A 27246-nucleotide genomic window follows, 5' to 3' on the forward strand; every position below is an offset into this window, starting at 1 on the left:
ATTCTAACATAACTTTTTTTTTATTTTTTAAGGGAGAATAATTCTGTTTTGTATTTGTAAATTTTGACAAATCATGGAAAAAGTTTGTTGTTGTTATTGTTGTTGTTGTATCCTATTTATTATTAACAACAAAACAAATCATATTCGAAGTAGCGCCTATATTTTTTAGATTGCGAGTATTTATCTATTATATATGAAGCTTGGAAAAAAACAAACCCGCAGCATCACGCGGGTCAATTTACTAGTGCATAACTAAGCATGTGGAATTGTTGATTTTGTGTAACAAAATTAGTTAGGATTTAGGCTCTCTTGACTTTGCTGACAATGAGTAGAAGTAGAAGTTGGTTGGAAAGTGCCTCTTGCCACACTCAACATGACTTCTTTAGTAATTTTTGTTTTCTTCGCTCAACAGAAAATGTCAAAATTTATTTCATGCTTGAGGAAGTATTACAAAATATTTGACAACTCATAGCTGGTTGCCATGACAAAAGATATCTAATAAAATGTCTGCTCACCTAAGGGACTGTGAGAGACAAGTGGGTCTGACGGCTAAAAATGAATGCACAGTTTTAAGTTGTTATAATTTATGCTTTTATATTTAATATATGTAGTTGAGATGCATTTGTCTCTCATAGTCCCTTAAGTGAGCAAACTTGTAAATAACAAGACCCTAAATAAAGCACCAAATCAAATGATTTATGACAATTATCGCTAACATTATTATGCTCGGGTGATAAGTTGATTGTAAACTCAGTCGTGCTTAGCTGTTTTTGAATTTATATCCAAATGTGAAAAGTAAAGAGGCAAATAGAATAAATTTATTTGACTCATGATTCTCCGCCATTGGAATTTAAATCCAAATACAGTTGGGAAGTACTAAATATAGAGTGAACAATTGACTACGAGAACATGACTTTGGCTCACAATATTTATAAATATTGCATCAAACATCATGTCATCATCTCGTCCCCAAACATCAAAGTCTACAAAAATGCGGAGAACTCAAATATTTGAAACCTCCACAACATCAAGCTCCCTATAGAACTAATATCAGATATGGTCGTAAAGCTGCACTTCGAAACTTCACGAATCAAATTCCTCGACCTCATTGCTTTCAAAAGGCATGGAGCTCAAGCCAGTACGAGTTCCAACTCCAAAACCCCAGGGAGCCCCTCTCTTGTTCTTATGGCGAGTTTATTAAGCAGGTAACAAGACTCAATAGAAAATAAAAATACAATCAATTTGATCTTCAAACAAATACCATAAAGTTCAGGGTCAATATACATGATGTCCATTTTTGTTCAACTTCATACGAAGGTACGTACGATCCCTTAGAAAAGAAAAGTAATCAATTTTGAGATGGAAACCAAGGAAAGTCATTTTCTATCTTATCTACTTAATTAATTCGTTTCCAACTCTCTGTAATAGTTGACATTCAGGCAACGTCGTGTGCATTAAAACCCACAATTACTAACTGAAAAACATGTCTTTTCTCATTGGTAGAATACATAAATGGTTTTACAAAGACCAATTAGTCAACGTTAATTAATAAATATTTATTAATCTCTTCCTTCAATCAGAGCTCGTTGGCCATGAATAAACTCGTCAATTTTCGCAGACAATAGTGGACATTTTGTTTTTTAGGCCACAAGAAGGGTTAGGGTTTTAGGACATGAGAAAGATTGTCTAGTCCGTATAGCAAGATATTGTATGTTTTCGGCTCCTCTCTCATGGTTTTGTTCTTAGGTTCTCATCCTAAAAGCATCTTGGTATGGGGAAGTGAGTCTACACATATAAGCACACCACCTTCTCTCTCTCGGGCGATGTGGGATCTCATAATTTACCCCCTTTAGAGGCCCGACAACCCATCAACACACACTTCCATCCGGGGATTGGCTCTGATACCATTTTTCCACAGCCCAATTTGCATAACAAGATATTGTCTATTTTGGGCCCTGCTCTCACGGTTTTGTTCTTGGGCTCCTGTTGGTAACGAAAAATTCCGTTGAGAAGTTTGACTCACCAATGAATGCGGACTGGAGCGGGAGCTGACCAGGAACAATCGAGAAGCTTCCTTCAAGCGTTGACCTGGAGTTTGACTCACCAATGAATGCGGACTGGAGCGGGAGCTGACCGGGAACAATTGAGAAGATTCCTTCAAGCGTTAACCTGGAGTTTGACCGTCCGCTCGAGGAGAAGGGGGGGTACCTGCAAAAAACCCTTCGATGCCTAAGTCAGTACGTTTCTTAGTAGTGGAGTAGAGAGAATTGGAATTCGATGGATTACCTGGACGTCGAGCCGCCTATTTATAGGTGCATCTTGGTGTGGGCTGCAAGTAAACTTGCACAGTAAGTTTGCAGTGACTTAAGCGGCAAGCCACCATTAAGGCCATATTCACACCTGTAATAACCACCACTTATTGGAGGCAATGATTGTCGTGTTTGAATGCTGCATTGACTCCTGCATTTACGGTTGTCATAACAACTACATTTACCACCACCATCACTTCTCTTTAATTTCCCTGTTTAAGGCTCAAAATATTAACCACTCCCACAATGCCCCCAAATTTTCTCTTTAGACACTCATCCGAAGAGGAAATTTCCATTCTCTGGCTGTTTCGAATCTTGCCATGAATATTTTCTCGAGCCCTGGCCGTCCGATTCTTTCCTTGAGCCCTGGCCTCCCCGATTCTTTCCTCAGGCCCTGGCAGCCCCGATTCTTTCCTCAGGCCCTGGCCGTCTTGGCCGCCCCGAATCTTTCCCCGGGCCTTGGCCGCCCTGAATCTTTCCTCGGGCCCTGGCCTCCCCAATTCTTTCCTCGGGCCCTAGCTGTCTCGATTCTTTCCTCAAGGCGAAGATTCATTTTCAGTATGAGACATGGAATTGCCCCCATTGCCCTTTAAATATGATCAACAACATTTCATTCTCCTTGCCCATCGGCCTTAGGTATTTACTCTGGCCACCAGCCTTACACATACATTTCAACAACACTGACCACAAATATATTTCAAATATAAAAGGAAAAAAAATCAGAATATGATTACTAAAGGAAAGAACGCTAGTCTACGTTACCCAGACTTTTATCACTTCAGGGCTTGTATTCCATCACTCCCAGTCCTTAGTGATAGAAATGAGATTTCTAATGGTGTAGCTCCTGCCATCACTTTTTAGGGAAAAGTGTTTCCCACAGACGGTGCCACTTGTTGGTGACGAAAAATTCCGTTGAGGAGTTTGACTCACTAATGAATGCGGACTGGAGCGGGAGCTGATCAGGAACAATCGAGAAGCTTCCTTCGAGCGTTGACATGGAGTTTGACTGTCCGCTCGAGGAGAAGGGGGGAGTACTTGCAGAAAACCCTCCGATGCCTAAGTTTGTACGTTTCTTAGTAGTGGAGTAGAGAGAATTGGAATTCGATGGATTACCTGGACGTCGAGTCGCCTATTTATAGGTGCATCTTGGCGTGGGCAGCAAGTAAACTTACACAGTAAGTTTGCAATGACTTGAGCGACAAGCTACCATTAAGGCCATATTCACACCTGCAATAATCACCAGTGGCGGAGTTAGAAATTTAAGTTTACTAGGGCACGAAAAGAAATTAATAATATTAAAATATAAAAAATCCGTTAAAATAACTCCAATGTGCTATTTATACTCGATGTTTTCTGCAACAGGATCTAATTTTATTTTCAAGTATTTTAACATCTTTGTCAAAAAAAAAAGTTTATAATTGACAAAAAAATTAGCTAAGAATTGTTATTGATGTTAATAAAATATTTTTTAATAATTTCGGTATTGGATTTAAAAATCTATCAGTAACAAGAAAATATGAATAATTAATTATGTGATTGATGCCAAAAGTTTTGGAATTAGAGGTACTCTAATATGTATCTTAATATTAAATTATCAAAAGTTCAAGACCTAGGTCCAAAAGGGACAAAACTGATCTGCATTCATTCTTCTTTTTCCTTTAGTCTTAAAAAAGAACCAAGATGGCCAAGGGAATCGAACCCACAACAACAAAGTTAAGAGCTCTGTGCTCTACCAACTGAACTGACCTATCATTCATTCATTCTTCCCGTTAATATATTATATATCGTTTTGAAAATCAAAACTGGGGCACGTGACCCAGTGTGCCCCTATGTCCCTCCGCCTCTGATAACCACCACTTATTGGAGGCAATGATTGTCGTGTTTGAATGCTGCATTGACTCGTGCATTTACGGGTGTCATAACAACTACATTTACCGTCACCATCACTTCTCTTTAATTGTCCTGTTTAAGGCTCAAATTATTAACCACTCCCACAACTCCACAAAAACGTGTCTTGTTATGAGGAGATGAGTCTGCACATACAAAGCACATTACTTATTCTCTCTCAGATGATGTGGGATCTCACAAAGATCCATGAGAAAAGCCAAGAGGAATTGGAAATTTAGTTTTGGTTTTGAGTAAATATTCTCTATTTCTAGAGCTACCGGTACATGTAAGTAATTTTTCATCTGGATGAAGTAAAGATTTGAATTAGGGACCTAGCCAAATAATATGAGGAAAATTTAGCACTGAATTACTGCTTGTTATGGAAAGTACTTAAAATTTATTATGGAAAGTACGTATAACTAAAAACATTCAAATCATGAAGAATGCAAATCACATGTATTAAATTATTGCAATTCCTCATCACATTGTAGTAAAGGCAAAGTACACATTTGAACCCTATAAGCTTTGTGATTGACGGTTGAGTTTCGTGAGAGTTGGTAGCACAAGTTTCATGTTGGGGAAGATGGTATAGTCCATCCTAGTCTAATAACATTTAGCATGTAAGGGTCTTCATTAAGTTTAAGAAGGAAAAGGAAAGAAAAATGACAATTTCAATCATATTATTAAAATTTCCTATACAAACACATTCAAGTATGTATGAAAGAAAGGGAAAGCCCTAATGGTCTAAACTTAGCCGAAAAGGAAGATTAATACGATCACCAAATTTGTCATGTTATCACGTGATAATTAAATTTAAATATTATGACATTTTATTATTTTTTCATCACATATTATTTTCAGAGATGAAAAACAAAAATCTCCTAATTCTTGTCTCATGCATGCAAACTCTCTCCTTATCCAAGTTAACCCAAATTGTTTCAGAATGCATTATCGACCAAAAAAATCTATTTCATAGTTTCAATAAAAAATTCGCTAAACAAAAAAAGCGACCAATTGTAACCCTCCAACCAAACTCTCCCAAACCAAGCGTGCCTAACTACCCCTTAATTTTCTTTCCTAAACAGCGTGCGACGGAACAGAAGCTCCTTGAGTAGGGTCCAGCCACTCCCTCAGCGCCACGTGTAACGATAAGTTCCCACGTTCTTACAAGTTACAACGTAACCGGATGGATAGAGAGATAGAAGTCATAGAAATAGAAGAAGAGGAAGCGAAAACATTGTTCATGTCCGACGACGTCATCATCTTTCATACTTGGCATCCCACTCCTCTCGCTCGACACGCGTCACCTCCTCCCCACTTTAATCGTCATCACCACTCCCCCAGATTAACTCCCCGCTTCCCACCGGTTTTTTCTCTATTTTTCAATTCTCTCATTTTACAAAAATGACCGGTCCCCACTTTGCCTTATCCCCCGAATTAACCGCCGTTTGCTCTTTTCGCTCTCCACCAGCCACTCCGCCGTTATCTCTAACGGAGATTCCCCCCATCGTGCTCCCACTCGCCAAAAAGCGACCAATCGGGGCATCCTCCTCGCCACGTAGGACTCGCAACCAACCAAATTTTTTTTTTTTTTTTTTAAATTGGTTTTAAAACGACGGCCACAGGTTAACGCTGAAAAGCACGCAACATGCTTATCGGATAACTGCTGGAAACGAATACAAACAAAAAAAAAGAAAAGAAGAGGGTAAGGCGTAATGTTTAGACGGAATTGACGAAAATACCCCCTTCACGTCGATCGGATCCATGTCCAGATCTGAAAGACGAGTAAGAGGAGGGAAGGACAGAGAGCAAGGAAGGCATAAAATAAGGGGGCAGTGTCCGAGACGACTCCTAGATCCCTCTCTCTCTGGGGGCTGGTGTGGCCCACGTGAATAGTGTATTATTTTTCTACTTAACTGCTTCTGTTAGTTTCTCACTTTGCCCAACTCTCTTCTTGTGATGGCAGTTTCAGTTTCGGCTTCTTTTTCTTAAAGACGAACGGATGCGTCTGGATGTAATCTTGTAGACGTAAACATGGAGACAAGGATAATTACCACCTCGGAGTTATACGCATTTATAATCATATAGTCTATTATTGAAAAAATAAATTTACTCTAGTAACTTAGTTTGTGTGTTCTGTGGACTGAGGTGAATGGATTGTATGTTCATCATAGTTCTTCTAGCTAACAAATCAGCTAATGAATGTGTATTCATACTTTGAATAAATTTATTCTGCTTTTAATTATTGATAACTGTCGACTTTCATAACTTTTTTGCAACATTAACCATTTTACGATTGTTTATTTATCATGTCCAATGAAATGTATTAGGGTTTAAGAGAAAGGTGAATGAAGATAAACCATTTCTTAAATGAACTTATCATCAATTAGAATGTGCTAGGTAAGAGATTTTATTTCTTTGAAAGAATTTGTTATGTTCCACAACCGTGAATGTTGATATAGGTCTTCCTAGGCAACACAGGGAAGGCATTGGTATGACGAATGCCACTAGGGTTTAGAATAAACAAACTGACACGTTGCAAATCACAATTCGATGCGTTATTGATCTTATTTGTTAGACATATATGATTCGGCAATGATAAATGTCGCGACATAAACTAATGCTTTGAAATTATTTGCAAGTGTAAGATATGACATTTAAAGTATTTTAACTAATGCTAGCTAGTGGTATTTAGGAAAAAGTTGGAGGAAAGAGAGACGTTTCTCATGATTTAACGCTTCGTACATTACGTCATTTCTGTTACAGATTGATTTTATTCTATTTCGACGACTAGAATTGGTAGTATGGATCCCACACCAGTATTCAATTCATGAAATTATATATAAGTAAGACAACATGAACACGCTCGACAAATGTACAACATGAACACGTCCAATCTATTCACAATAACGGTTTAACAGTAAAGACAAATTTATAGGTAAATTATGTTTGTTACGCATTATGCTCGCTTGATTAACCACAACTGCTTTTGTAGGTCTCACACATAATATGAGTCATAATTTTGTAATGCAATACAACAGATGCTGTTAGGGTTTAGGAGGAAAGTTGGAGGGTTGAGAAACTTTTCACAAATTAACACTCATAAATTACGATTTATGTCATTATAAATTTGATTTCTCTGAAAAATTTAACAATTTATTACTCTATGCACGCAAGATATTTGATACAAGAAAATGTGTGTGACAAAATCTACAAGAGTTAATGGGAAGATCAAATTGCCTTACTTTTCCAGTTTTCCACCATTGCAAATTTTGCATCAATAAAATCACCAATCCCCTCCAAATCCGTTATTGTACGAGTTAGTTGTACACAACTTTATAATAGGCCCTAGTTTGGTAAGTACAACTTATTTTTCAGTTTATTCATTTCTTTTTTCTTGGTAACCAAACACCATCCGTTCAATTCAACTTTGATTTGAGAAGACCAGAAATATTCCCACATATGGTAAAAACACCAATTCAAAATGTACAGAACCCAAAAAAAAAGAAAAAAAAAAAAGGAAAATAAACTCCTCCATGACCCAACGTTTTTCTCGATCAGGCGGACCAGAATCAGCCACATGAAGGCAGAGCCCTCCACATGTCATCATCTCAAGACGCATGGAAAGTGGGTCACCCAAACTCGAAGAACCGGTCCTTTAGGTGGTTTCCACACACCTACTATAGCCGGTAAACCCAATGGGTAATTACCGGTAGGTTCGGTGAGAGGGGGTCAATGGTATAAGAGCTGGGGTTTAAGCTGAGATGGGTGGTTTTCAGAGGGTTTTGGCGATCAGAGATTTTGAGAGAGAATCTGAGAGATGGGTTGCGTCTGAAACAAAGAAAATTTCAGAACAAAATTCCGGGAAAATATGGGGTAGGAAGAAAATGGGCGTGAGAAAATTGTGGGTGTGGTAATTGGGAAAAGAGATTTTTTTAAAATTTTTTTTTATCTGTTTGTTGTTTGAGTTCGCTGACAATTCTCCGATCTTACATTTGCCTGAAACTTCTCGAGCCCTTTGGATTTCCGTGTGTGCAGATTACAACGTTGAGGTGAGTTTTCATGATTTGTGCAAAAACCTCCGGTGGGGTTTTCCGATTTCGATGAGCCCTTTTTCCTGAACGCTACGGTTGAAAGTGTGGGGGAAAGGGGAGAGAATTGTCTGTTTTTTCAGCGTGAAATTTAAGCAAAAGCCTTGAGAATTCTGGGTTTTTTTTTTTTTTTTTTTTTTTTTCCGGGTTGTGAATTGTGAGGAATCAAATGGGTCTTTGTTGGTGACTTGATTTGATTCCGTTCATTGATTTTCACGGATGATCTGTTCTCGAAATTCAAAATTGGGTTTGATGTTTCGATCTGAGTTTTGGGTCGGTAATTCATTGCTTTTATGGCAATTCTCGTTTGAAATAGAAAGTTTTTTTTCCTCTGAGAATTTTCTCTTTATTTTTTTTTGTCTCATTTGCAAATTCCCAATCTGAATTATGTGTTCTTCAGGGTCGATCTCGGCTCAGGGTTTTAGACTCTATTTTTCCCTCTTGGTCTTTTAATCATGGCATCACATGAAATTTTCTTTCTCAATTGTTTCTGATTTTCTGTTTTCGATGGCCACAATTCTTATTCAGATCTGTATCTTGGTTTGAACCTGGGGTTTTGCTGTGGTTTAAGGCTTTTTTTTTTTTTTTTTCCATTTTTCCCGCTTCTCTTTTATTCCGTCTAAAATGGCAATTTCTGCTATTCATGGTTGAACTATGAAAGGTTTATGATGGGGTTCAATTAACATTTACTGTTTCGTGTTTGTCTCTCTTTTTTAAGTTTAAAAAAGAGATAGAAATTGTGAGACTTGGGTCGGTTTTTTTTTTTTTTTTTCTTCTTCTTCTATTCTGGGTTGCTATGTTTATGTAAACTTGTAGACGGATCACGTGGATCTGACGTGGGAGTTACAGAAATGAATTTATGATCCTTGTTTTTTTGAATTGAACTAACATTTTCGGAGTTTCTGTCGGTCAATTTTGGACCTCTATGATTACTTGAATCCAAATATACTTTCCTGGGTTCGATGGGTATGCCATTTGGTAAACAATTTGGGAATTGATTGATTCTTGCTGTGCTGTGCAAACTGGGTTGTGATTTTAAGATGCATTGTCTGAATTTGTTTTCCATGATCCGACAATTGAGGTTGATTTTGCAATAGTCATTGCTTGTTCATCTATTTTCAGGACTTTTCTTTTGGATTCTGAGAACTGGTAGTTGGTGAAGTGTATATTTGTTGAAAGAAGTTTGTACAGTCCTGGTTCTTTGTGGTTGATGTGCTAATCGTGGTATGATTTTGGAGAAATGGTGTTGCAGAAGAGGTTGGATTATGGATTCAATGGCTTTCAGGTGCCGGTCACTCCTCGAGCTCCGAGATCAGCGAGGGTATTTATATATATTCTCTAACTTGTGCTATTTGCAGTTTATATGTTTGAATCTGTATGCTCAGTTTTCTTGTGATTTTCAGAGAAGGAGTACAATTAGCAAGAGAGATGAAGACAATTCAATGGGTGCATTTGACTTATTGGCCACCGTAGCTGGCAAGTTATTGCTCGAGAGGAGAGAGTTCTCCTGCTTCCAGTCATACATCGACTGGAAAAGAAAAGTGTTCAATCGTTAATGACAGTTGTCCGGATGGAGACAAGCCATTGAAAGTGGAACCTTGTGATCAAGGTAGCTGTGACAGGAAATTCTTTGTGTCTGACAATATCTCACAGGTCATAATCAAAGTTGCAGCTCAAAGGAGTCTCCAGTTCATCAGAATGAAAGCCATTCTGTAATGACAACTTCTAATTGCTCGGAGAGGTTTGTTTCTGATATGTTGGTGGGTGGAAAATGTAAGAATGAAATAGGAAGTTTTACTAGCAAAGTACAGGCAGGATCCTCAGTGTACAGGGAGTCTGGTGAATGTAAATTAGATGGTGAAGCTAAAGTAATAGTAAAAGATGAGACTAATAAGAGGGGGAGGTGCTAATTGGTACTGGGGCTGATATGTGCAGTTTAGAGGACCCTATGGTCTGGGAAGGGGAACCTCCCGCACTTGTCAGTTCAGATAGTAGTACCAAGGTGCCTATTTGTGTAGACCATATCCCTCAGAAACCTATCCTTGCTAGCAGGGATGATGTAAAAATAGTTAGTAGAGATGATGACGAAAATTCCTCTGGGTGTACTCACCCTAGTACCACCACAAGGTATCTAAGGACCGCACAGCGGATTGGTGACCGAAGAATAAGGAAAGTATTGGCTTCAAGGTATTGGAAAGCAGCTCCAAAGATGAAGGATGGGGCATATTCTAATTCTTGTAAGTGGCTGCCTTGTATTTACAATGTGTGGTTTTTTCAGAAGTTTTGTCAAGTTTCTTTAGCCAGGATGTTGAATTTAGCGATCTTGCTAACAGTATTTTTGCTCTGTTTTTGTTTTGAATCTTTTAGATAGGGATATGCGACCAATTTACCATGGCAGGAAGAATGGTTACAAACGCCAGAGATCTCAGATGAATATGCCTTTTAAGAAGAGGAGGCTTTTTGACCGTAGCACAGTTCTAAAATCCAATGGAGGTATTAGTAGTGAGAGCTTCTTTGACTCAGGTGAGAAGGGAATCACTGGAAATGCTCCTGCCTCATGTTCAAAGATGCAAGGAGGTCATTTTCAGACTACATGCTTTTCAATCTGAATTTGATTACCTTAATGTTGAGATGCATGCTCTTCAATTTTTTTACTAATTAGTTTGAAAATATTATGCAGCCAATGCGATATCTTCTTCAGTAGCAGGTCAACATTCAGCTTTCCAATCTAGGAATTCTCATGGTATGAGAATCTCCGATGAAGTGCATCGTATAAACTTGTTTGGCGTCTAACATTCCAAGAGGTTCTTATATAAAGTTTCTTTCTGTTTTCAGTGAAGCTCAGGATCAAGTCCTTCAGGGTGCCAGAACTATTCATTGAAATTCCAGAGACTGCAACCGTTGGTTCATTGAAGGTAGTTTGGGACTTCACTTCTGCATTTCTCTATACTTTGGCTAGTAGACCATATGTTTGTCAGGGCAAGTGATACTTGTTGGAGTTTACCTCAAATAGTCTGTCTGACCCATTAGACAATTGGTCGTAGTTTGCATCCTAATATGATTGTACATCTGTTCTGCAGAAGACTGTTATGGATGCAGTAACAGCTGTACTTGGCGGTGGATTGTGTGTTGGTGTCCTTCTTCAGGGAAAGAAATTAAGAGATGACACTAAAACTCTACAACAGACAGGAATTTCTCAAGATGACCAGATAGATTCTTTGGGATTTACTTTGGAACCTAACCCTCCCCACACTCCCACACCGCTATGTTCTGGAGATTCTCCCCGTATGCTTCCTTGCGACGTACTTCAGCCTTTAACAAGGTAATGCAAATATACATGGGAGGGTCTTTGTTTATTTCCTGGCATAGTTGTGGAAGAGTTGAGTTGTATATATACATCAGTCTGTCCTAGTTGTTATCCAAGCATATTCTGCTAGGGTCACTTTTAGACCAAGACTAGAAAGTTGTACCATTTGACTGATGATGATTTGTATCAGGTATGCACCTGATCCTAGTAGTGAAGCCTCACTCGAGCCTCATATGGCTGCTTTAGGAAGCTTCATCGAAAGTGATCATGATTCAGCACCCTCTCCAACCGATACGTCCGCTGACAAAAGCACGACAGATTCTAAAGCTCTGGTTGTTGTGCCAGAAATGAGTGCAGAGGCACTAGCTGTAGTTCCTGGGAACAGGAAATCAAAGCGGTTCGATATTGGGCAGCGCGAATTCGTCGACCCTTCTCTGTTGCTGAAGAATGGAAGCACTTGTTCAGGCGGTTGAGAAACTCGGTACTGGAAGGTATTTAATGAAACATGAACAAAACTCTGGTTTAAGTTTCTATTATACTCACAAGCAGAGCCCTTGAACTTAACTCTGGACTTTTACAGATGGCGTGATGTGAAGATGCGAGCTTTTTGAAAATGCCAAGCATCGAACTTATGTGGATTTGAAGGTGAGGCTTATTATTTCCTGGTTCCTAGTAGAACTTGAGAGGCGGGTACATTTTAATTTTAAATTCAGAGGATGTAGCTCCATGTGTGATTGTTTGATTCTTTCCTGATCGTTTATTAAAAGTCCTTTCAATGGGTAGGGCCCACTAGAGGGGGAAGTTAGTTTGATCTGTTCTGGCTCTAGTTTGCTTGTATTAGAGGCAATGATTTAGACAGTCTTGTTATAGCTTTTTGCTAGTTTGCTTAACTTTATCTGTTGCAATACAACTAACTGCCTCAAGGAATCTCTCATATTCTATCTTACACGCTTCTTTAATCCATCTGCCTTTCAACATTTTCACATACCCATCTTGCCCATCTTTGCCTCATCTATTACCTTTTGCTATTATTCTTTTTTCTTTTATTCTGCTTGTAGACTGCTTGAAGTAGGCATGTGATTATGGTTGGTTTGGTTTGTGACGGTGCTTTTGGGGTTTGCAGGATAAGTGGAAAACACTAGTGCACACGGCAAGAATATCTCCTCAACAAAGGAGAGGTGAGCCTGTCCCCAGGAACTCTTGGACCGGGTCCTTACCGCGCATGCTTACTGGTCCAGCAGCAGCGAAGCAACAGCTCAAACATCCCGAGAGCTGTGTTCTGGTCTGAACAAAATGATGGGAAATTGGTGGGGTTTAGAAGGGTATGTCTAGAATTATCGAATTAATTTTTTCTTTGTATCTTTGTTAATGATGTAAAAAGTAATGACAAAAAGGAGTATAAGTTGAAGAAAAGGTATGTAATATCTGTGGGTGGCTCTTTCTTTCTTTTTCCTTCGGTACTTTCCCTGAATGGAGAGGCTGGGGTTTTGTAAATGGTTGACTGAATAAGAAGAGGAGAGATTGCTGACAGAATTCTTTCGAAACCCAAAGATGTTGTTGGTGTTTCCTGATGTTTTTTTTTGCTCATTTCCGTTGAAGAAGATGTAGGAATCGAAGCTGCTACTGTTTGTGGAGCTTTGGTACATTGGTCTGTAATTTTCTTTAGTTACTTAGGCATTGATGCAATGCGGTTACTCTTGTAATATTGTTTCAATTTGCAATGGATATATATTTTGAGGGTCAACTTGGCCTTCTCCAATTCAAGTCTCTCCATCTCTCTTGAATAAAGAAGCATCGGCTGTGTACCATGTTATGCATTCATTGGATCATGTGGGTTTGATGCGAAATGGACCGAGATGACCTTGTAGCTGTTACTATTGGATCAGATCCAATCGCTATATTATAGTCTTTCATAGAGGGCAGTCAGATTGGAATCGTTAGATGCATATGTTGTGCTTAGAATATAGGGTTCAGATTGGAGGCTTTAGAATATAATAGGCAGGAACAATGATTAGAGTCCTTAATTTTTAATTTCGAATAAACTTTTGGTAACCATGAGGATTCTTTCAACCCAACTTATACGACCAGGTTCGTCCATTTATAACTTCTTTTATATTACGTCAGATTATTATGTTCACTTTATATTAATGTTCTGGTTTTTTGAGATAAATTTTCACTTTATTGTTGTTGCAGTTATTTTGAGATTATTGTTATTTTGAGTTATTTCGGACAATCTTAAATAGAAAGTAAAACGCTTGAAAAGTTTAATTTGTTAAGGCTAAATTACCCTCACCGCCAATTTAGTGGATAATGATGTGACCCTTGATGAGTAGGGGATCAAAATAGAGAATTGGAGGAACCGAGGAAGTGTTCCGTAGGTTTCTTCACCATAAGTTGTTAAATCTTTGGCAGTTTTCTTCACCTAAGCCAACTGAATTGGCTCACGGTCTCACACACATAAGTGTGTGTGGTGGGATTTCCTTATAGAAAAGCTAAAGATAGAATACCACCCCACTTAAGATATTGTGCTGTTAGAGTAAGGAGAAGAAGAAGATAAGAAGAATATGCTGATTACTATAATATGCCATTGGTCCCTCCATGAATGTCACTGTTACGTTCCTACCATACCAATATACCATACCATACCATATTAGCTATCATTTCTTGTACAAGTGACTTAATTGTACGCACAGGAACATGGATGAATAAATACAAGATGACTAGTGGGTATCAATAAAAGAACATGGGTTGTCTTTTTTTACTTCACTATTTTCAGTTGTTAATGCAAGAAGATAGATATTATAGCTAGTGTGTAGTTACAGGACCAGCCTAATAGTTCTATAAATGGTTACTACATGCATTTTCATTTTGGGACTCTAAAAAATCCTAAAAATTTACTAGTATGCAGTATCTTTATCATCTTTTGTTATTTGGGTTTCAATTTTAGCCTCATTAATTCTGAACTGTGGCTGGCCGGCCATGATCTCTGAAGTTTTGACATAAATGAGGAGATATGTGGAGATGAGTCCAATCGGAGGTGGGTTGCCACTTCCATGCTTGCGCGCTAAATCGCTAATTACACAAAATTCCTGTTAAGAATGCGATGAAGGTGATGACCATTATATATATATATATATATATATATATATATTTATATATATATTTTTTGTCTCTTCATGATTTTTCTCTAGAGGAATCTAAATAGTTTTCGAAAAGTTTGAGAGAAGACGGGCTTCACTAAGGGCTTTATATGTATATGGATTTTAGGATGAGTTGCGCCATTCATGACAGATTGACAGGCTTGGTTGATTTAGCCCAAATTTAGAAGCTTAGCCCATTTGTGAATAAATTTAGACCCGAGAATTCTCGGATGGAGAATGCCATGCATGATAAAATGATCTGCCCAAAACCTAGAAAGAACCAATGAAAACTTGAAAAGTCTTATGCACATTAAGGTATCGCCATTCAGTTTCTAGGTGTTGGATGCAGGAAGCAAGACAGTCTGTGTGAGTTTGAGGACCATGGCTGAAGGGGGCACTCAATGCATGGCATTAAGCAACAAGCATTACCGGGTTCGCTGGTTTTGCTTCCGTACCGCGATCCGGATCGCACGACCTAGAACGCAATACGGTCGTGATCCAGATCGTTGGTAGAAGTGATCCCAATATAATGATTCAATCATACAGTTTCGATATAAAGGGCTAATGAGACTGAATAAGAACACTTCTACTTCATCCCAACTATTCCTCTCTCTATCTTCTCCTTAGTTTATAACACGTTATCAGCACGTTTTGCTCTTCTTCTTTTTTCTTAAAAAACTCGATGATGATCTAAGACGTCTTGGTGCAATATTTGTTACTGTTGACCATGATTCATGATCTATGAGTTTAATTTTCATAATTATAGCAGTTGATTTCATAATTTCGCAGGTTATGTAATTATGCAAACAAATTGTTTCACATTTGGATATTTACCATGTTTCATAACATATCTTGATTAAGGGACGGCTAGCTACTGACTTGCTATAAAATCATTTGTTTCGATTGGCTTTAGCCAGCAAATAAAAAGGGCCTTTATAATTATCAATGAGTATATAATCAGCAGGTTTGAAAAAAATGATCATAGTAAGGCATTATTTCACATACAATTGCTAGCTATTCAACTGTGCTAGGATGGGCTTCCGTTCTTATTCGTAATCTATTTGATTATATCCGGTTCATGTTTTACATGCTAATGCATTTGTTGACTTCTCATGATGATCCATATATTTATATATACATCATCGCAAATTGACGATATGATAGCCATTTTGGCACACAAACAGTTTAGTTGTGGGTGTAGTGAAATCACGATGAACTGGTGATTCACCAAGTCCTGCTCTAAATTGTTTTAAGATCAAGACCAGAAGATCTTGATTCCTATTATACCATGAACTGGGAATATTGGAGGCCAATTCACTGAGAGAATGCACCATGTAGAGTGTAGCTTACTTTCCATAATACGGTATTTTTTCTATTTTTTTGTCATACACAATTGATGCAAGAGCATCTCAATTGATTTTTATCATTTTTCAGTATTTTTACTGGGTAGTATAACTGCTATATATACCATTTTCATATTGGCTTTTGTAATATAGATCTGATTATGTATCTTTGTTCCATATATTCGTTTGTTTGTGTTCATAACACCCCCTATGTTTGATAATAATTTCTGGAACTTTCAGTAGATTTACACATCTTGACCTTATTGCCTATTCAAGGACAGAACAATATTGGTGTAGGCATATATTACACTTTTTGTCAACAAAAGCTATATCCATGTCCCTATTTGATACTGTCGTATGCATATAACTTGTTTGCCTTTATAGTTTTGTGGGCTATTTGATTTATGATATTGTATATATTGATTACTATGAATATATGCAGCTTATCTGTGGATGATCACCTTGTTTTCATATTTTTTTTCTTATGGCAATCAAAACTTACCTTTGTTAGAACGGGATTACCAATCGTGGAATAAGGGTTCTTTTTATGAATTTGTTAATTCATAACTTATACAAACCCATGTATGTTTTATTCGGATTCGATTCATTTTCTTCCTCATCAAATTTGAGATAATGGTGTAACAAATTCACGTTTATGGTAGTAAATATTAAATGTAATCACTTAGATCGAAACCTCATGTTTCTTGATCCGATTACATAAGGGCCTGAAGTTTCCCGAGTTACACAAACAAAACTGTGACATAATTTTTCTCAGAGCTTATACAATTAATGAGGGCCAGAAGTTCCTCAGAGTTAAACAATGATCGAACCCACATGTTCTAATCCCTAGTCATATGGGGACCTGAAGTTCCTCAAGGGTCATGAAATGTAAATTGAAAATTGTGACATGTAGCTCTTCAGAACTTATGCAATTACAAGGGGCAGAAGATCCTCAAAGCTATATCATCAAGTCTATAAACTCAAATATTTTTTAATCCCCAATTATAAGAGGGCCTGAAGTTCCTCCGATTATTTTTTGATGTTGAGGTTCCTTCCTCCTTATGACTATTTGTGAATTTGGAGTTTCAAACCACCTCTAGAAGACATAGTTTGAGGTTGCACACTTGGTCAATGCCAGAAGCCTCTTGGCTTTACATTTTTTTATAAAGGAAATCTGTCTAGAAGACAATGCTATGTTCTTGTGCAATTAGAAGAGAAACAAAAGATTATCAAGAACCAGAACAGAAGTTCTGTGTATTCTTTTTGTTAATGAAACCAAAAGTTTCCATGATTATTTTATTTATTTACCCGTATTCTATTAATTTCTTTCCTTTCATTAAAGTAATTATTATTTTTTATTATACAGACTAGCAGTCCTAAATCTTGAACCTTGATTATCGAGTGTGTTATTTTGGCCAGAAGTTCAAAATGCATTTGATGTTAATACCTACATCAAACAACATACAATAATTGAACATCAAATTTTACACAAATAACACGGACCAGAAGCTTCGTGTATATCTTATGAGATCCACTGTTCAATTCTTACAAATTTAATTTGTGTTATCTTCAAACTTATGTTTTGAGTGACGTTCAGGCAATGCAATTTACCCATGACCTCTAGAGGTCCAAAAACATTACTAAGACTTATGCTTTTGAGGCTAATATTATAACAATAATCTAAGAGCTTAGTATCTAATTGATGGCTCCAGAAGAGCACATATATTGTCTTCTTGCATTTTGTGCCTTCAATAGTACCAAAGATGTATAATCTCTTCCTCTCATGGATCTCATTGTATAGTAAGAAAACCGACTGACATGGCTATACCATGAACTGCCACTAGAAGTACGTGGATCATGACAAGAGAGAAATCAAGTGTCAATGTAAATACTACCCAACATCCACACATGTGAGAAAATTGAAAATTGGGCATGTGTCGTCTATGGTACACTATATGGTGGAGGTTTATCAAGCCATTATCAAAATGGCACTGGTCAAATTAAATTACATTGACTAATAAGAACATTGAGATTATCACACATGCCTTATGTCTTTTGCTTACAATAAGCAAATTTGAAAGCACTATTGTGTTATTCCACAAATTTATTGTAACCTCTTGAGTTCCCAATGAATCTAAATGTTTCTTAATCTGATTATCTAGGAACCTGATGTTCCTTAAGAGGTTGTTATAAAATGGAAAAATTGAAATCTCAAGTTTCTTGGATCTCCAATTATATGAGGGATTAGAGTCATTCCTTTTTATTACCATACATATATATGTGACAGAGAACTTGAGATTCTCCACTTGATAAAGTTACTTTATTGTTATAGATTATAGTCTTCAACTCAAAATTTCGAGCATATCATTTTGACCAGCAGTTCAAAATGACTTTGGTTCATTACAATTATCAATATTTCACAATTGATGTTTACTCAAGTCTCAAGCTAAGGTAACACTCATATCAACAGTTATAGATCTTGATCTATGGCTCCAAATGAGTTACTATCATGTTACCAAATTTGAAATATTGTCGCACTAAGTGCTTTTAATATGGTTGGAGAAGATTTTTTTGCTATCTATATACTATGTCAAATTTATATAGTAAATGGAGGCATATAATGTCATGAACCAGAAGTTTATTAAACCAAATACACTATTTTGGCTTGACCGGTTACATCATCTTTGTCTACCATGTTGCATGGAATCACTTACAAGTTCTGATGACTGCTAACCTTATTCACAAGTAAATTGTTTATTCACCGCATATTTACGAGTTGTCACTTTAATAAGACAATCCTCCTGCCATGAGGGGGGAGAAATATTGTTTTTGAAGTACGACATGAATTGGTGTGAGATATTTATCCACCATCTCATTTTGATTTTGAGAGATATCTCAGCTAGTGATTGATAAAAGAAAGTGACAAAATTATATGCCAAATGCAAAGACCTCTGCTTCGGTTAGAGTCCCTGAGACCAATCATATTAACATAACCGATCTAGATCCCATTTGATATGTGGGATGCACGTGTATCTAAGTGACATAGTTCTCCTGAAGAGAATATCATTAAACAATGTCAAAGTTTCTAATATGGCTATACATATGAAGGTTATAAGTACGCTATTAGAGATTGATGTCTTGGTGATACAATAATACATTAATATGCTTGATACTCATGAACTTAATGTTTCACGTTTTAGGTTCGCGACCAGCAAATGGACTTCTTCACTCCATGATAGATCTTTAAACGCATTTTTTTGCGCATGGTCATAATAAGATAGTCTTCCCGCCATTAGAGGGAGGAAAGACTACTGTCATTTGGATAACGACGTGAATTTGTGTGGAATGTATCCACCCAGTCTAAAGTTTTAAGCTCCTAAAAAGGGAAGATCATACAAGCCCTATAGTGCTCTACATGAGATTATAAGTAAAAAGATCCACATTCTACATAATTCACCTATGAGAGATGATTGTCCTGGAATTGATAACATATGCCCCAGAAGTGGCATGGGTACCTAATATCAATAAGCTTATTATAGCTAATGCGTGCATATATGAATGTGTGAGATCTATGATTGTTGATCATCAATGATAATTTACATTTGGTAGCTACCAAAAAATCTTTAAGGGTTGTATTGACGCTATACAACGTTTCACCAAGAATGTCGACAAAGTATATTATTGGCCAAAATTGGAAAGAGGCAATTCCAATGAAATTAAATATTGGAAATGTGATGAAAGACTTTTACCTTTAACCCTACAAGTTACAAAAAGGTATTTATTAAAGTGAAGATCAGTGAAATCACTATGACACAATGTCTATTTATAGAAACATGGGATTATGAATATCTTCCCTTATACGAGTGACAATTTTATGTAAGTACAGTGTTACATATAGTTGTTATATTGACGAGAGATTTATGGAACGTTGTCATCGTATATTATGAAGATCTTAAAGACACATTGCTAAAAACAAAATCTCAAAAGTAAAAGTGTCATTATAAGCGTATTGCTTATCATATCCTTGAAGGACTCACATACATGAAGGATTCAAACGCAAGTCCATGATTGATTAAAAGAGCATGAAGCTACTCATGGACTCAAAGAGTCTAAAGGTAGCTCATAGCCTCATATATACTCATTCCGTTATAGTTCGCAACCTAAATTGACTCAATGAGTACTATGATAAGACTACGAAATCGAATTCGAATTATGATTATAATGTTGCAAATATTCTAACTTTCACAAAGTTATGAATTATTTAGAGCTCTTAAAGAGCTTAGATAGTTAGATGTGACATATCAATACACAAAGATATTGATGTGTATGGTTAGGTATGCCATGATGATTTTTCAATGTTCTAAACTATACAAAGTTAAATGTGTCAATTTCTTTATATTGTTTAGCTATTACTACGTGTAAGAATTTGAGCATATGAAATTGTTTCTAACCTTATTATATGAGGTAAGGCTTATAGCTTTGTTGGTATTGCTTTAACTTTGCAGGTATGCAAATTTGTGATGAGCCCCTATATGCAAAGCACACATGGTCTCATTTCATTGATAGACACATCAAACCCCTTACATGGTACATGTAGCTTATTGCATATATAATTGAGGCTTGCAACAATCAGGGAGAGAAATTCATCAGGGGGAGCATCTGGAAGTATGCTACCTAGGATATATGCGCGTTGTGCTATTTTTGTTCTTCGACCGTGGTTATTTTTGTTCTACTGATTTTTTTGTTACTTGACAAGGTTTTTAATGAGGCAACAATAAGCACGTCCAATACCATCATTCATTGGTGGACATCCAGGAGGTAGTGTTGTAAATATTATTATCTATGTGGCTGTTCACATAAAAGGAATGCTAGCTACCTTCCCCTTCAACTTTTCCCTTTCAACATTTCTCACTCAACAAATGACACGTGAATTCCACTACAATCTAAAACTCAATATTTATTACATTGAAAAACTTTTTCTATTTTTTCCATGTCTGCCCTTCTAATAAATGTACCACATTTTTTTCCTTTCTTCTTTCTTTTACTTTTTTTTGTTCCGTAAGATGTTTGATAATTTTGCATTTCTTTTTTCTTAATTAATTTTGCATTTTTAGTTGTTATTTTGGATATGGGTTGTGGTTTTTCTTCTTCTTGAGTTCATCTATATCAAACTGCCCCACTACCTCCCTTCCTTTCTCTCAAATTTTAATCTCTTGGTATTTCTCTAGCATCCATTCTGAAATCCGTTCTCTTATTATTTTTTTTTAATTTAAAGAAGAAGAGATAATTGATGAATAATATTCCAAAATCTGATTAGTGATTACTATCTATGTTGATAAAAACCCGGAATCATCTCTCTCTCTCTCTCTGATTTGGTTTCTGGGTTTTGGAATCTATCAAGACATACTAACAATCACTTCAATTGAGATCCATAAGATGATAGGAATTGGGTTTAACTAATAATTCTAATTTAGATTTAGCAATGATTTGATCTCTAAGATTTCTAAAAAATTGAGTTTTGAAAAACAAATGCAGAGTCACTAGAATAGGAACGTAGTTGATTTTTTCCATTTCAAAACAACAATGTCAATAGTTAAGCTCAAATTTTGGGAGAGATTATAATTATGCTTCATTATTTAAAGGTTGAAATAAAAAAATGATAAGAGGGAAAGATTTTGAGAAGAAGAGAAAATGAATGAAAAGAAGAGTGTAAAAGTTAAGATATTTTCATTAATTATAAAAGATAAATTGCATTATCTTTCGGTTATGTCACGCTATAATCAAGCAAATAGAGTTGCCAAGAGCGCTATTTGCTAGTTGTGCTTGTTGTACATGCATGTCCATTTGCAAGCATAATTAGCTATAATGAGCCACGCTCATGGTACCACCGGGGTACCAACGCCCACCATATGAGTGACTGACGTAAAGACAGTTAGCCGGGTTACCGCCTGAGCCCCGGATCAACCCCAAAGCACCGCCGACGCGCGCCACGCGCCGTGTCAAGATGGCATCAGAAGCTACTGAAACTGGGAACTGAAGCACCATCAGTCCCACATCGAAAACAAGGAGAAGATCATCCTCTTCCTCACCTATAAAAGGTCTCTCCTCTCTCCTCATTTATTACGCATTCAATACTTACCTACTGTTACTTTGTCAACATAAATACATTGACTAACTTAGGCATCGGAGAGTTGAAGACCGCCCGGCGCGGTCTCCCTCTGACGCCCATTGTATTTTATTTGACAGGTAACGGGAACCATCACAACAAAGGTATCGATCCGCCTGCCGGATCAGCGTTAACTAAGGTCCAGCTACCGCTAGACTTTTAGACATTAACATTGGCGCCGTCTGTGGGAATCCTTGAACAGAAGGTCATCCCATCACAGTTACCATGACTAACGGTAGCGGGGGAAATATCGGGGAGCAGGCAGACCAGTCCGCCGTTCCCCAACCCGCCCGCCCAGCGGTAAGCATCAACCGCGCACTATTCAACACCCCGGTCAACCCAGGCGGTGAAACAAATCCAAGCAGCAGCCGTCCCCAGGTCAGGACCTCACCGCCTTGTATGAATGGCGCTGGCGGACCTCCACAAAGCAAACAGAGAGCGCGAGCAGGAACGCAAGGAGAAGGCGGAGGCCCAAAACCAAGTGGCCACGCTGATGACACGTTTCGACGAGCTAAGGCGAACGCTGGACGCAAACGCCAACCCTGCACGAAGTGAGCAGTCACACAGCACCAGACACAGCCGGCCTACCGCTGGTATAGGACCCATCGTGCAAATGCAGGTACCGCTAAGCCCACCTGAGCTGGCAGGAATGGGACCACCCCCTATCCCACAACTGCCGGAGCAGGAGGCGGAGTCATCGCTGCGCACCCACCACTCGAGGACTAGAACAAGGACTGAGGGTAATCTACCCATTCCCGGGCGGGGGTTCGCTCCGCGGAACGCCCGAGCGGGCCCCGCTGGCGACGCAACCACCCAAATTTTGGAGAGGATGCAGCAGTTAGAACGGAGATTAATCCTGGCGGAGGCAGGCACCCCGGCGCCAGCCCCAAACCCACTCTTCGCGTCCAGGCCAGGCCCATTCACCGCCACAATTTTGCAAGCCGTCAGACCAGCGTTTGCAAAGACCCCAAAAATGTCACATTATAGCGGTAAGACCGATCCCTTCGTCCACATGGACACGTTCAAGAAGGTCACCAACAACAAGGGATTTGATGACGCCACCCTGTGCCACTTGTTCAGCGAAACGCTGGATAGTGAGGCAATGAGTTGGTTTTTCGAGTGTCCGCCAGGGTCCATCGACTCATTCCACGCATTATCTCATGCTTTCCTCTCTCGATTCATCTTGTTGTCCGCCGGTCATCACAACACGAGCCAGTTGTTTGGCGTCAGACAGGGAGGGGACGAATCATTGAAGGCATTCGTCACAAGATGGCGAGCGGCAGCATCTCAGTGCCGCGATCTCGATAAAACAATGGCTTCGGCGGCTTTCAAGCAGGGACTCCTCAAGGGACCATTCCTATATCACCTCAACTACAATCATCCAAATGCGGCGTATGATCACCTTATGAGTGAGGCGGTCATTCATGCCCAGGCAGAGTTTATCACATATGGAGAAACCCCACCGCCACCAGCAACACCAACAAAGTCATCTCAACCCTCCTCCAGCCATCAAGAGACCGCCAGCAAAGCCCCCACTGCACCGCCAGCTGACAAGAAGAGGGATGGCAGCAGGGCGGTTACCAAAGCAAGAGGCAGAAAGACAACCACTACAAGGGCAACCGCCAATCCCAGGGGACAATCGCAACAAGCAGACGGAATCCTCTCAGCGGTATGCAGTGTTCACCGTCCTCACAGCCTCGTACGAGGAGATTTACAATCAGTGCAAGGATCAGATACCACCGCCACCCTCGCCGAGATTCCCCAAAAAGGGTAAGCCAAGAAACACCGGCATGTGGTGCAAGTACCACGAGGACAGCGGTCACAATACCAACAGTTGCAACGCTCTCAAAACAACCATTGAGACCCTATACCGGACGGCAAGATGGATCAATTCAAGGTGCGCCAACCGCCACCTGTGATTGCCAACATTGAGCCACTGGGCCGCATCAACACCATCGACGGCGGGGCTCCAATCACCAACATGTCTCACAGGGCAAGAAAGCGTTACGCACGCGCCAATCACCCAAAGGAAGTCTGTAACATCCGCTACGAGAGATCCACCAAACTCCCAAAGTCTGGTTGGGAGCCCATCACCTTCTCAGAGGAGGAGGAGCGAGGAGTACATCTACCCCATGACGACCCATTCCTGATCGATGCCATTCTCGACAGATGGTCAGTAGGAAGAATCTTGGTGGATAGCGGATCTGCTGTCAATGTCATATTCAGCGGTTGTTACAACAACCTTAAGCGGAACAAGAAACTACTACAAGACCATGAGCCGTTGCTTAGCTTCTCCGGCGATATCACTCAGCCGCTGGGCTCTGACTACATGCGGTTAACCATCGGCTCCAGTCCATGTATGGCGGAGGTACATACCGAATTTATAATTGTGGACTGTTTCAGTTCGTATAACGCCATCATAGGACGGCCGGCACTCAACAAGCTCAAATGCATCATCGCCGGATACATGCTTCTCATGAAGTTCCCCACACCCAACGGCACAGGCTGTGTCAGGGGAAGTCAGCAACTGGCACGAGAATGCTACTCTACCACCATTGCGCGGTCAACCCGCCGCCACGAAATCCTAACGGTAGGAAATCAGGCACCGCCACCAGATATCTTCGAGGATCCTAGGGATGAGGAGGAGAAATACGTAAGGAAGGAACCGGTCAATCCTGAAACATCGTTGAAGGTCATCAGCATCTCTGACGAGCACCCAGAGCGGACAGTCCGCATAGGAGCTCAGCTAGACCCAGAAGTAGCCGCAGAACTCACTCAATTCCTGCGGGACAACGCCGCCGTTTTCGCATGGTCATATGCGGACATGCCAGGTATCTCTCCCGAAATCATCACACACAAACTAACCATTAAGCCATCCTTCCATCCCATCAAGCAGAGGCGAAGGGCCTTCGACGAGGAGAAATACCGCGCCATAGGAGAAGAGGTCGCCAAACTCCAGGGCATTGGATTCATCCGCCAGGTAATCTATCCCCAATGGATCTCCAACCTGGTCATGGTCAAGAAGCCTAGCGGCAAGTGGCGGATGTGTGTCGACTTCAAAAATCTCAACAAGGCGTGCCCAAAGGACAGTTTCCCTCTCCCACGCATTGATCAGCTGGTTGACGCAACCGCCGGGCATGAACTCCTCAGCATGATGGACGCTTTCTCCGGCTACAATCAGATCAAGATGCATCCCAGCGATCAGGAGTGTACCACCTTCACCACCGACAAGGGCCTCTATTGCTACAATGTTATGCCTTTCGGTCTGAAGAACGCCGGAGCAACTTATCAGCGGCTGATGAATGCTATGTTCGCTGAACATTTGGGCAAGATAATCGAGGTCTACGTGGACGACATGTTGGTCAAGAGTATAAAGCCAGCGGACACGTGGCAAACCTCAAGATCATAGTTACCATCCTCCTGGCCTATGGCATGCGCCTCAACCCAGAAAAATGCTTCTTTGGCGTCACCGCCAGCAAATTTCTGGGTTATATCGTCAGTGAACGAGGCATCGAGGCTAACCCGGACAAGGTGCAGGCCATACTCGACCTGGCAGACCCTGAGTATAAGGTACACGTCCAATGCCTCCAAGGCAAGTTAACCGCCCTCTCTCGATTCATCTCCAGGCTCACTGACAGGTGTGCCCCATTTTTCAAACTCCTCAAAACAACTCACAAGAAAGTCATCAACTGGAACCCAGAATGTCAGGCGGCGTTTCAGGGCTTGAAGGATTACCTGGCGGCAGTCCCACTACTCTCTATCCCTGTGCAAGGAGAGACACTGTTCATATACCTAGCGGTATCGGTATCAGCGGTGAGTTGCGCCATTGTCCGGCGGGAGGGACAGGACGAGCTCCCAGTTTTCTACGCCGGCAGGGGCATGAACGGGGCAGAAACAAGGTATCCACCCTTAGAACAGCTAGCTCTTGCACTCATCGTTGCCGCCAGGCGCCTCCGCCAGTATTTTCAAGCGCACACAATCCACGTGCTGACCAATCAACCACTGAGACAGGTAATGCAGAACCCTGAACATTCAGGGCGCCTCAGCAAGTGGGCCATCGAGCTCAGTGAATTTGACATAGACTACAAGCCAAGAACCGCCATGAAGGGTCAGGCGGTAGCGGACTTCATCGCCGAGCTCACTGAGCGCACAGCCCAGTCCCAGCACGGAGAATGAGCCCGGGACGGAAATGGTCACCGCTAAGGAGCCAGCTCCCCTACAATCAGATTGGAACCTGCATGTGGACGGCTCCGCCAGCGCCAAGGCCAGCGGCGCAGGAGTCATCCTCACAGGCCCTGGGGGGCTGAATGTGGAATACGCACTAAAATTCAACTTCAAAGCCTCCAACAACATGGCGGAATACGAAGCACTCATTGCCGGCCTACTCCTCGCCATCGATTCAGGGGCTGACAGCGTCAACATCTTTAGTGATTCCCAGTTGGTCGTTAATCAGGTCAATGACAGCTTCCAGGCCAAGGACCAACAGTTAGCGGCATACTTGGGGTACGTTAAGACACTCCTCAAGAAATTCAAATTTCATAACATCACACAAATCCCCAGGGAAAAGAACGCCAAGGCTGATTCACTGGCAAGGCTAGCAACCGCCCAGCCACATCAGAGTCCAGCGGACACAAGAGTGGAATGTCTTGACAAGCCAAGTATCACAAAAACCCTGGCGGAGATCTTCAACATTGAGGTCAATACCAGCTGGATGGACGAAGTCATTGAGTACAAGCGCAACGGCACATTGCCGGACGACAAGTTAAGGCGCGACAACTCCAGCGGAGGGCAACCCGCTACAACATCCAGAACGGCAAGCTGTACCGCCAGGGATTCACCCATCCCAACCTCCGCTGCCTAACCCCAGAGGAGGGAAAGGTCGTTCTGGCAGCAATTCATAGCGGAGAATGCGGAAACCATTCAGGCGCCAGATCCTTAGCCAATCGCACAATGCGACAAGGCTATTTTTGGCCTACTCTCGGCGACGATGCCCGCCAGGTAGC

The 27246-nt window shown here is 40.1% G+C and overlaps 1 long non-coding RNA gene and 1 pseudogene across 1 annotated transcript; both read left to right on the forward strand.

Annotated features, from left to right (window-relative positions):
• Nucleotides 1-5859: 5859 nt before the first annotated feature.
• On the forward strand, nt 5860-6252 carry LOC121053123. The gene is made up of 2 exons (XR_005810839.1): nt 5860-6073; nt 6163-6252. It is a non-coding gene; the product is annotated as an uncharacterized LOC121053123 (long non-coding RNA).
• Nucleotides 6253-7967: 1715 nt separating this feature from the next.
• On the forward strand, nt 7968-12882 carry LOC112166867 (annotated as a pseudogene).
• Nucleotides 12883-27246: the final 14364 nt, after the last annotated feature.

Source organism: Rosa chinensis, chromosome 5 (assembly GCF_002994745.2).
Source record: "Rosa chinensis cultivar Old Blush chromosome 5, RchiOBHm-V2, whole genome shotgun sequence".
In the NCBI taxonomy this organism is placed as follows: domain Eukaryota; kingdom Viridiplantae; phylum Streptophyta; class Magnoliopsida; order Rosales; family Rosaceae; genus Rosa; species Rosa chinensis.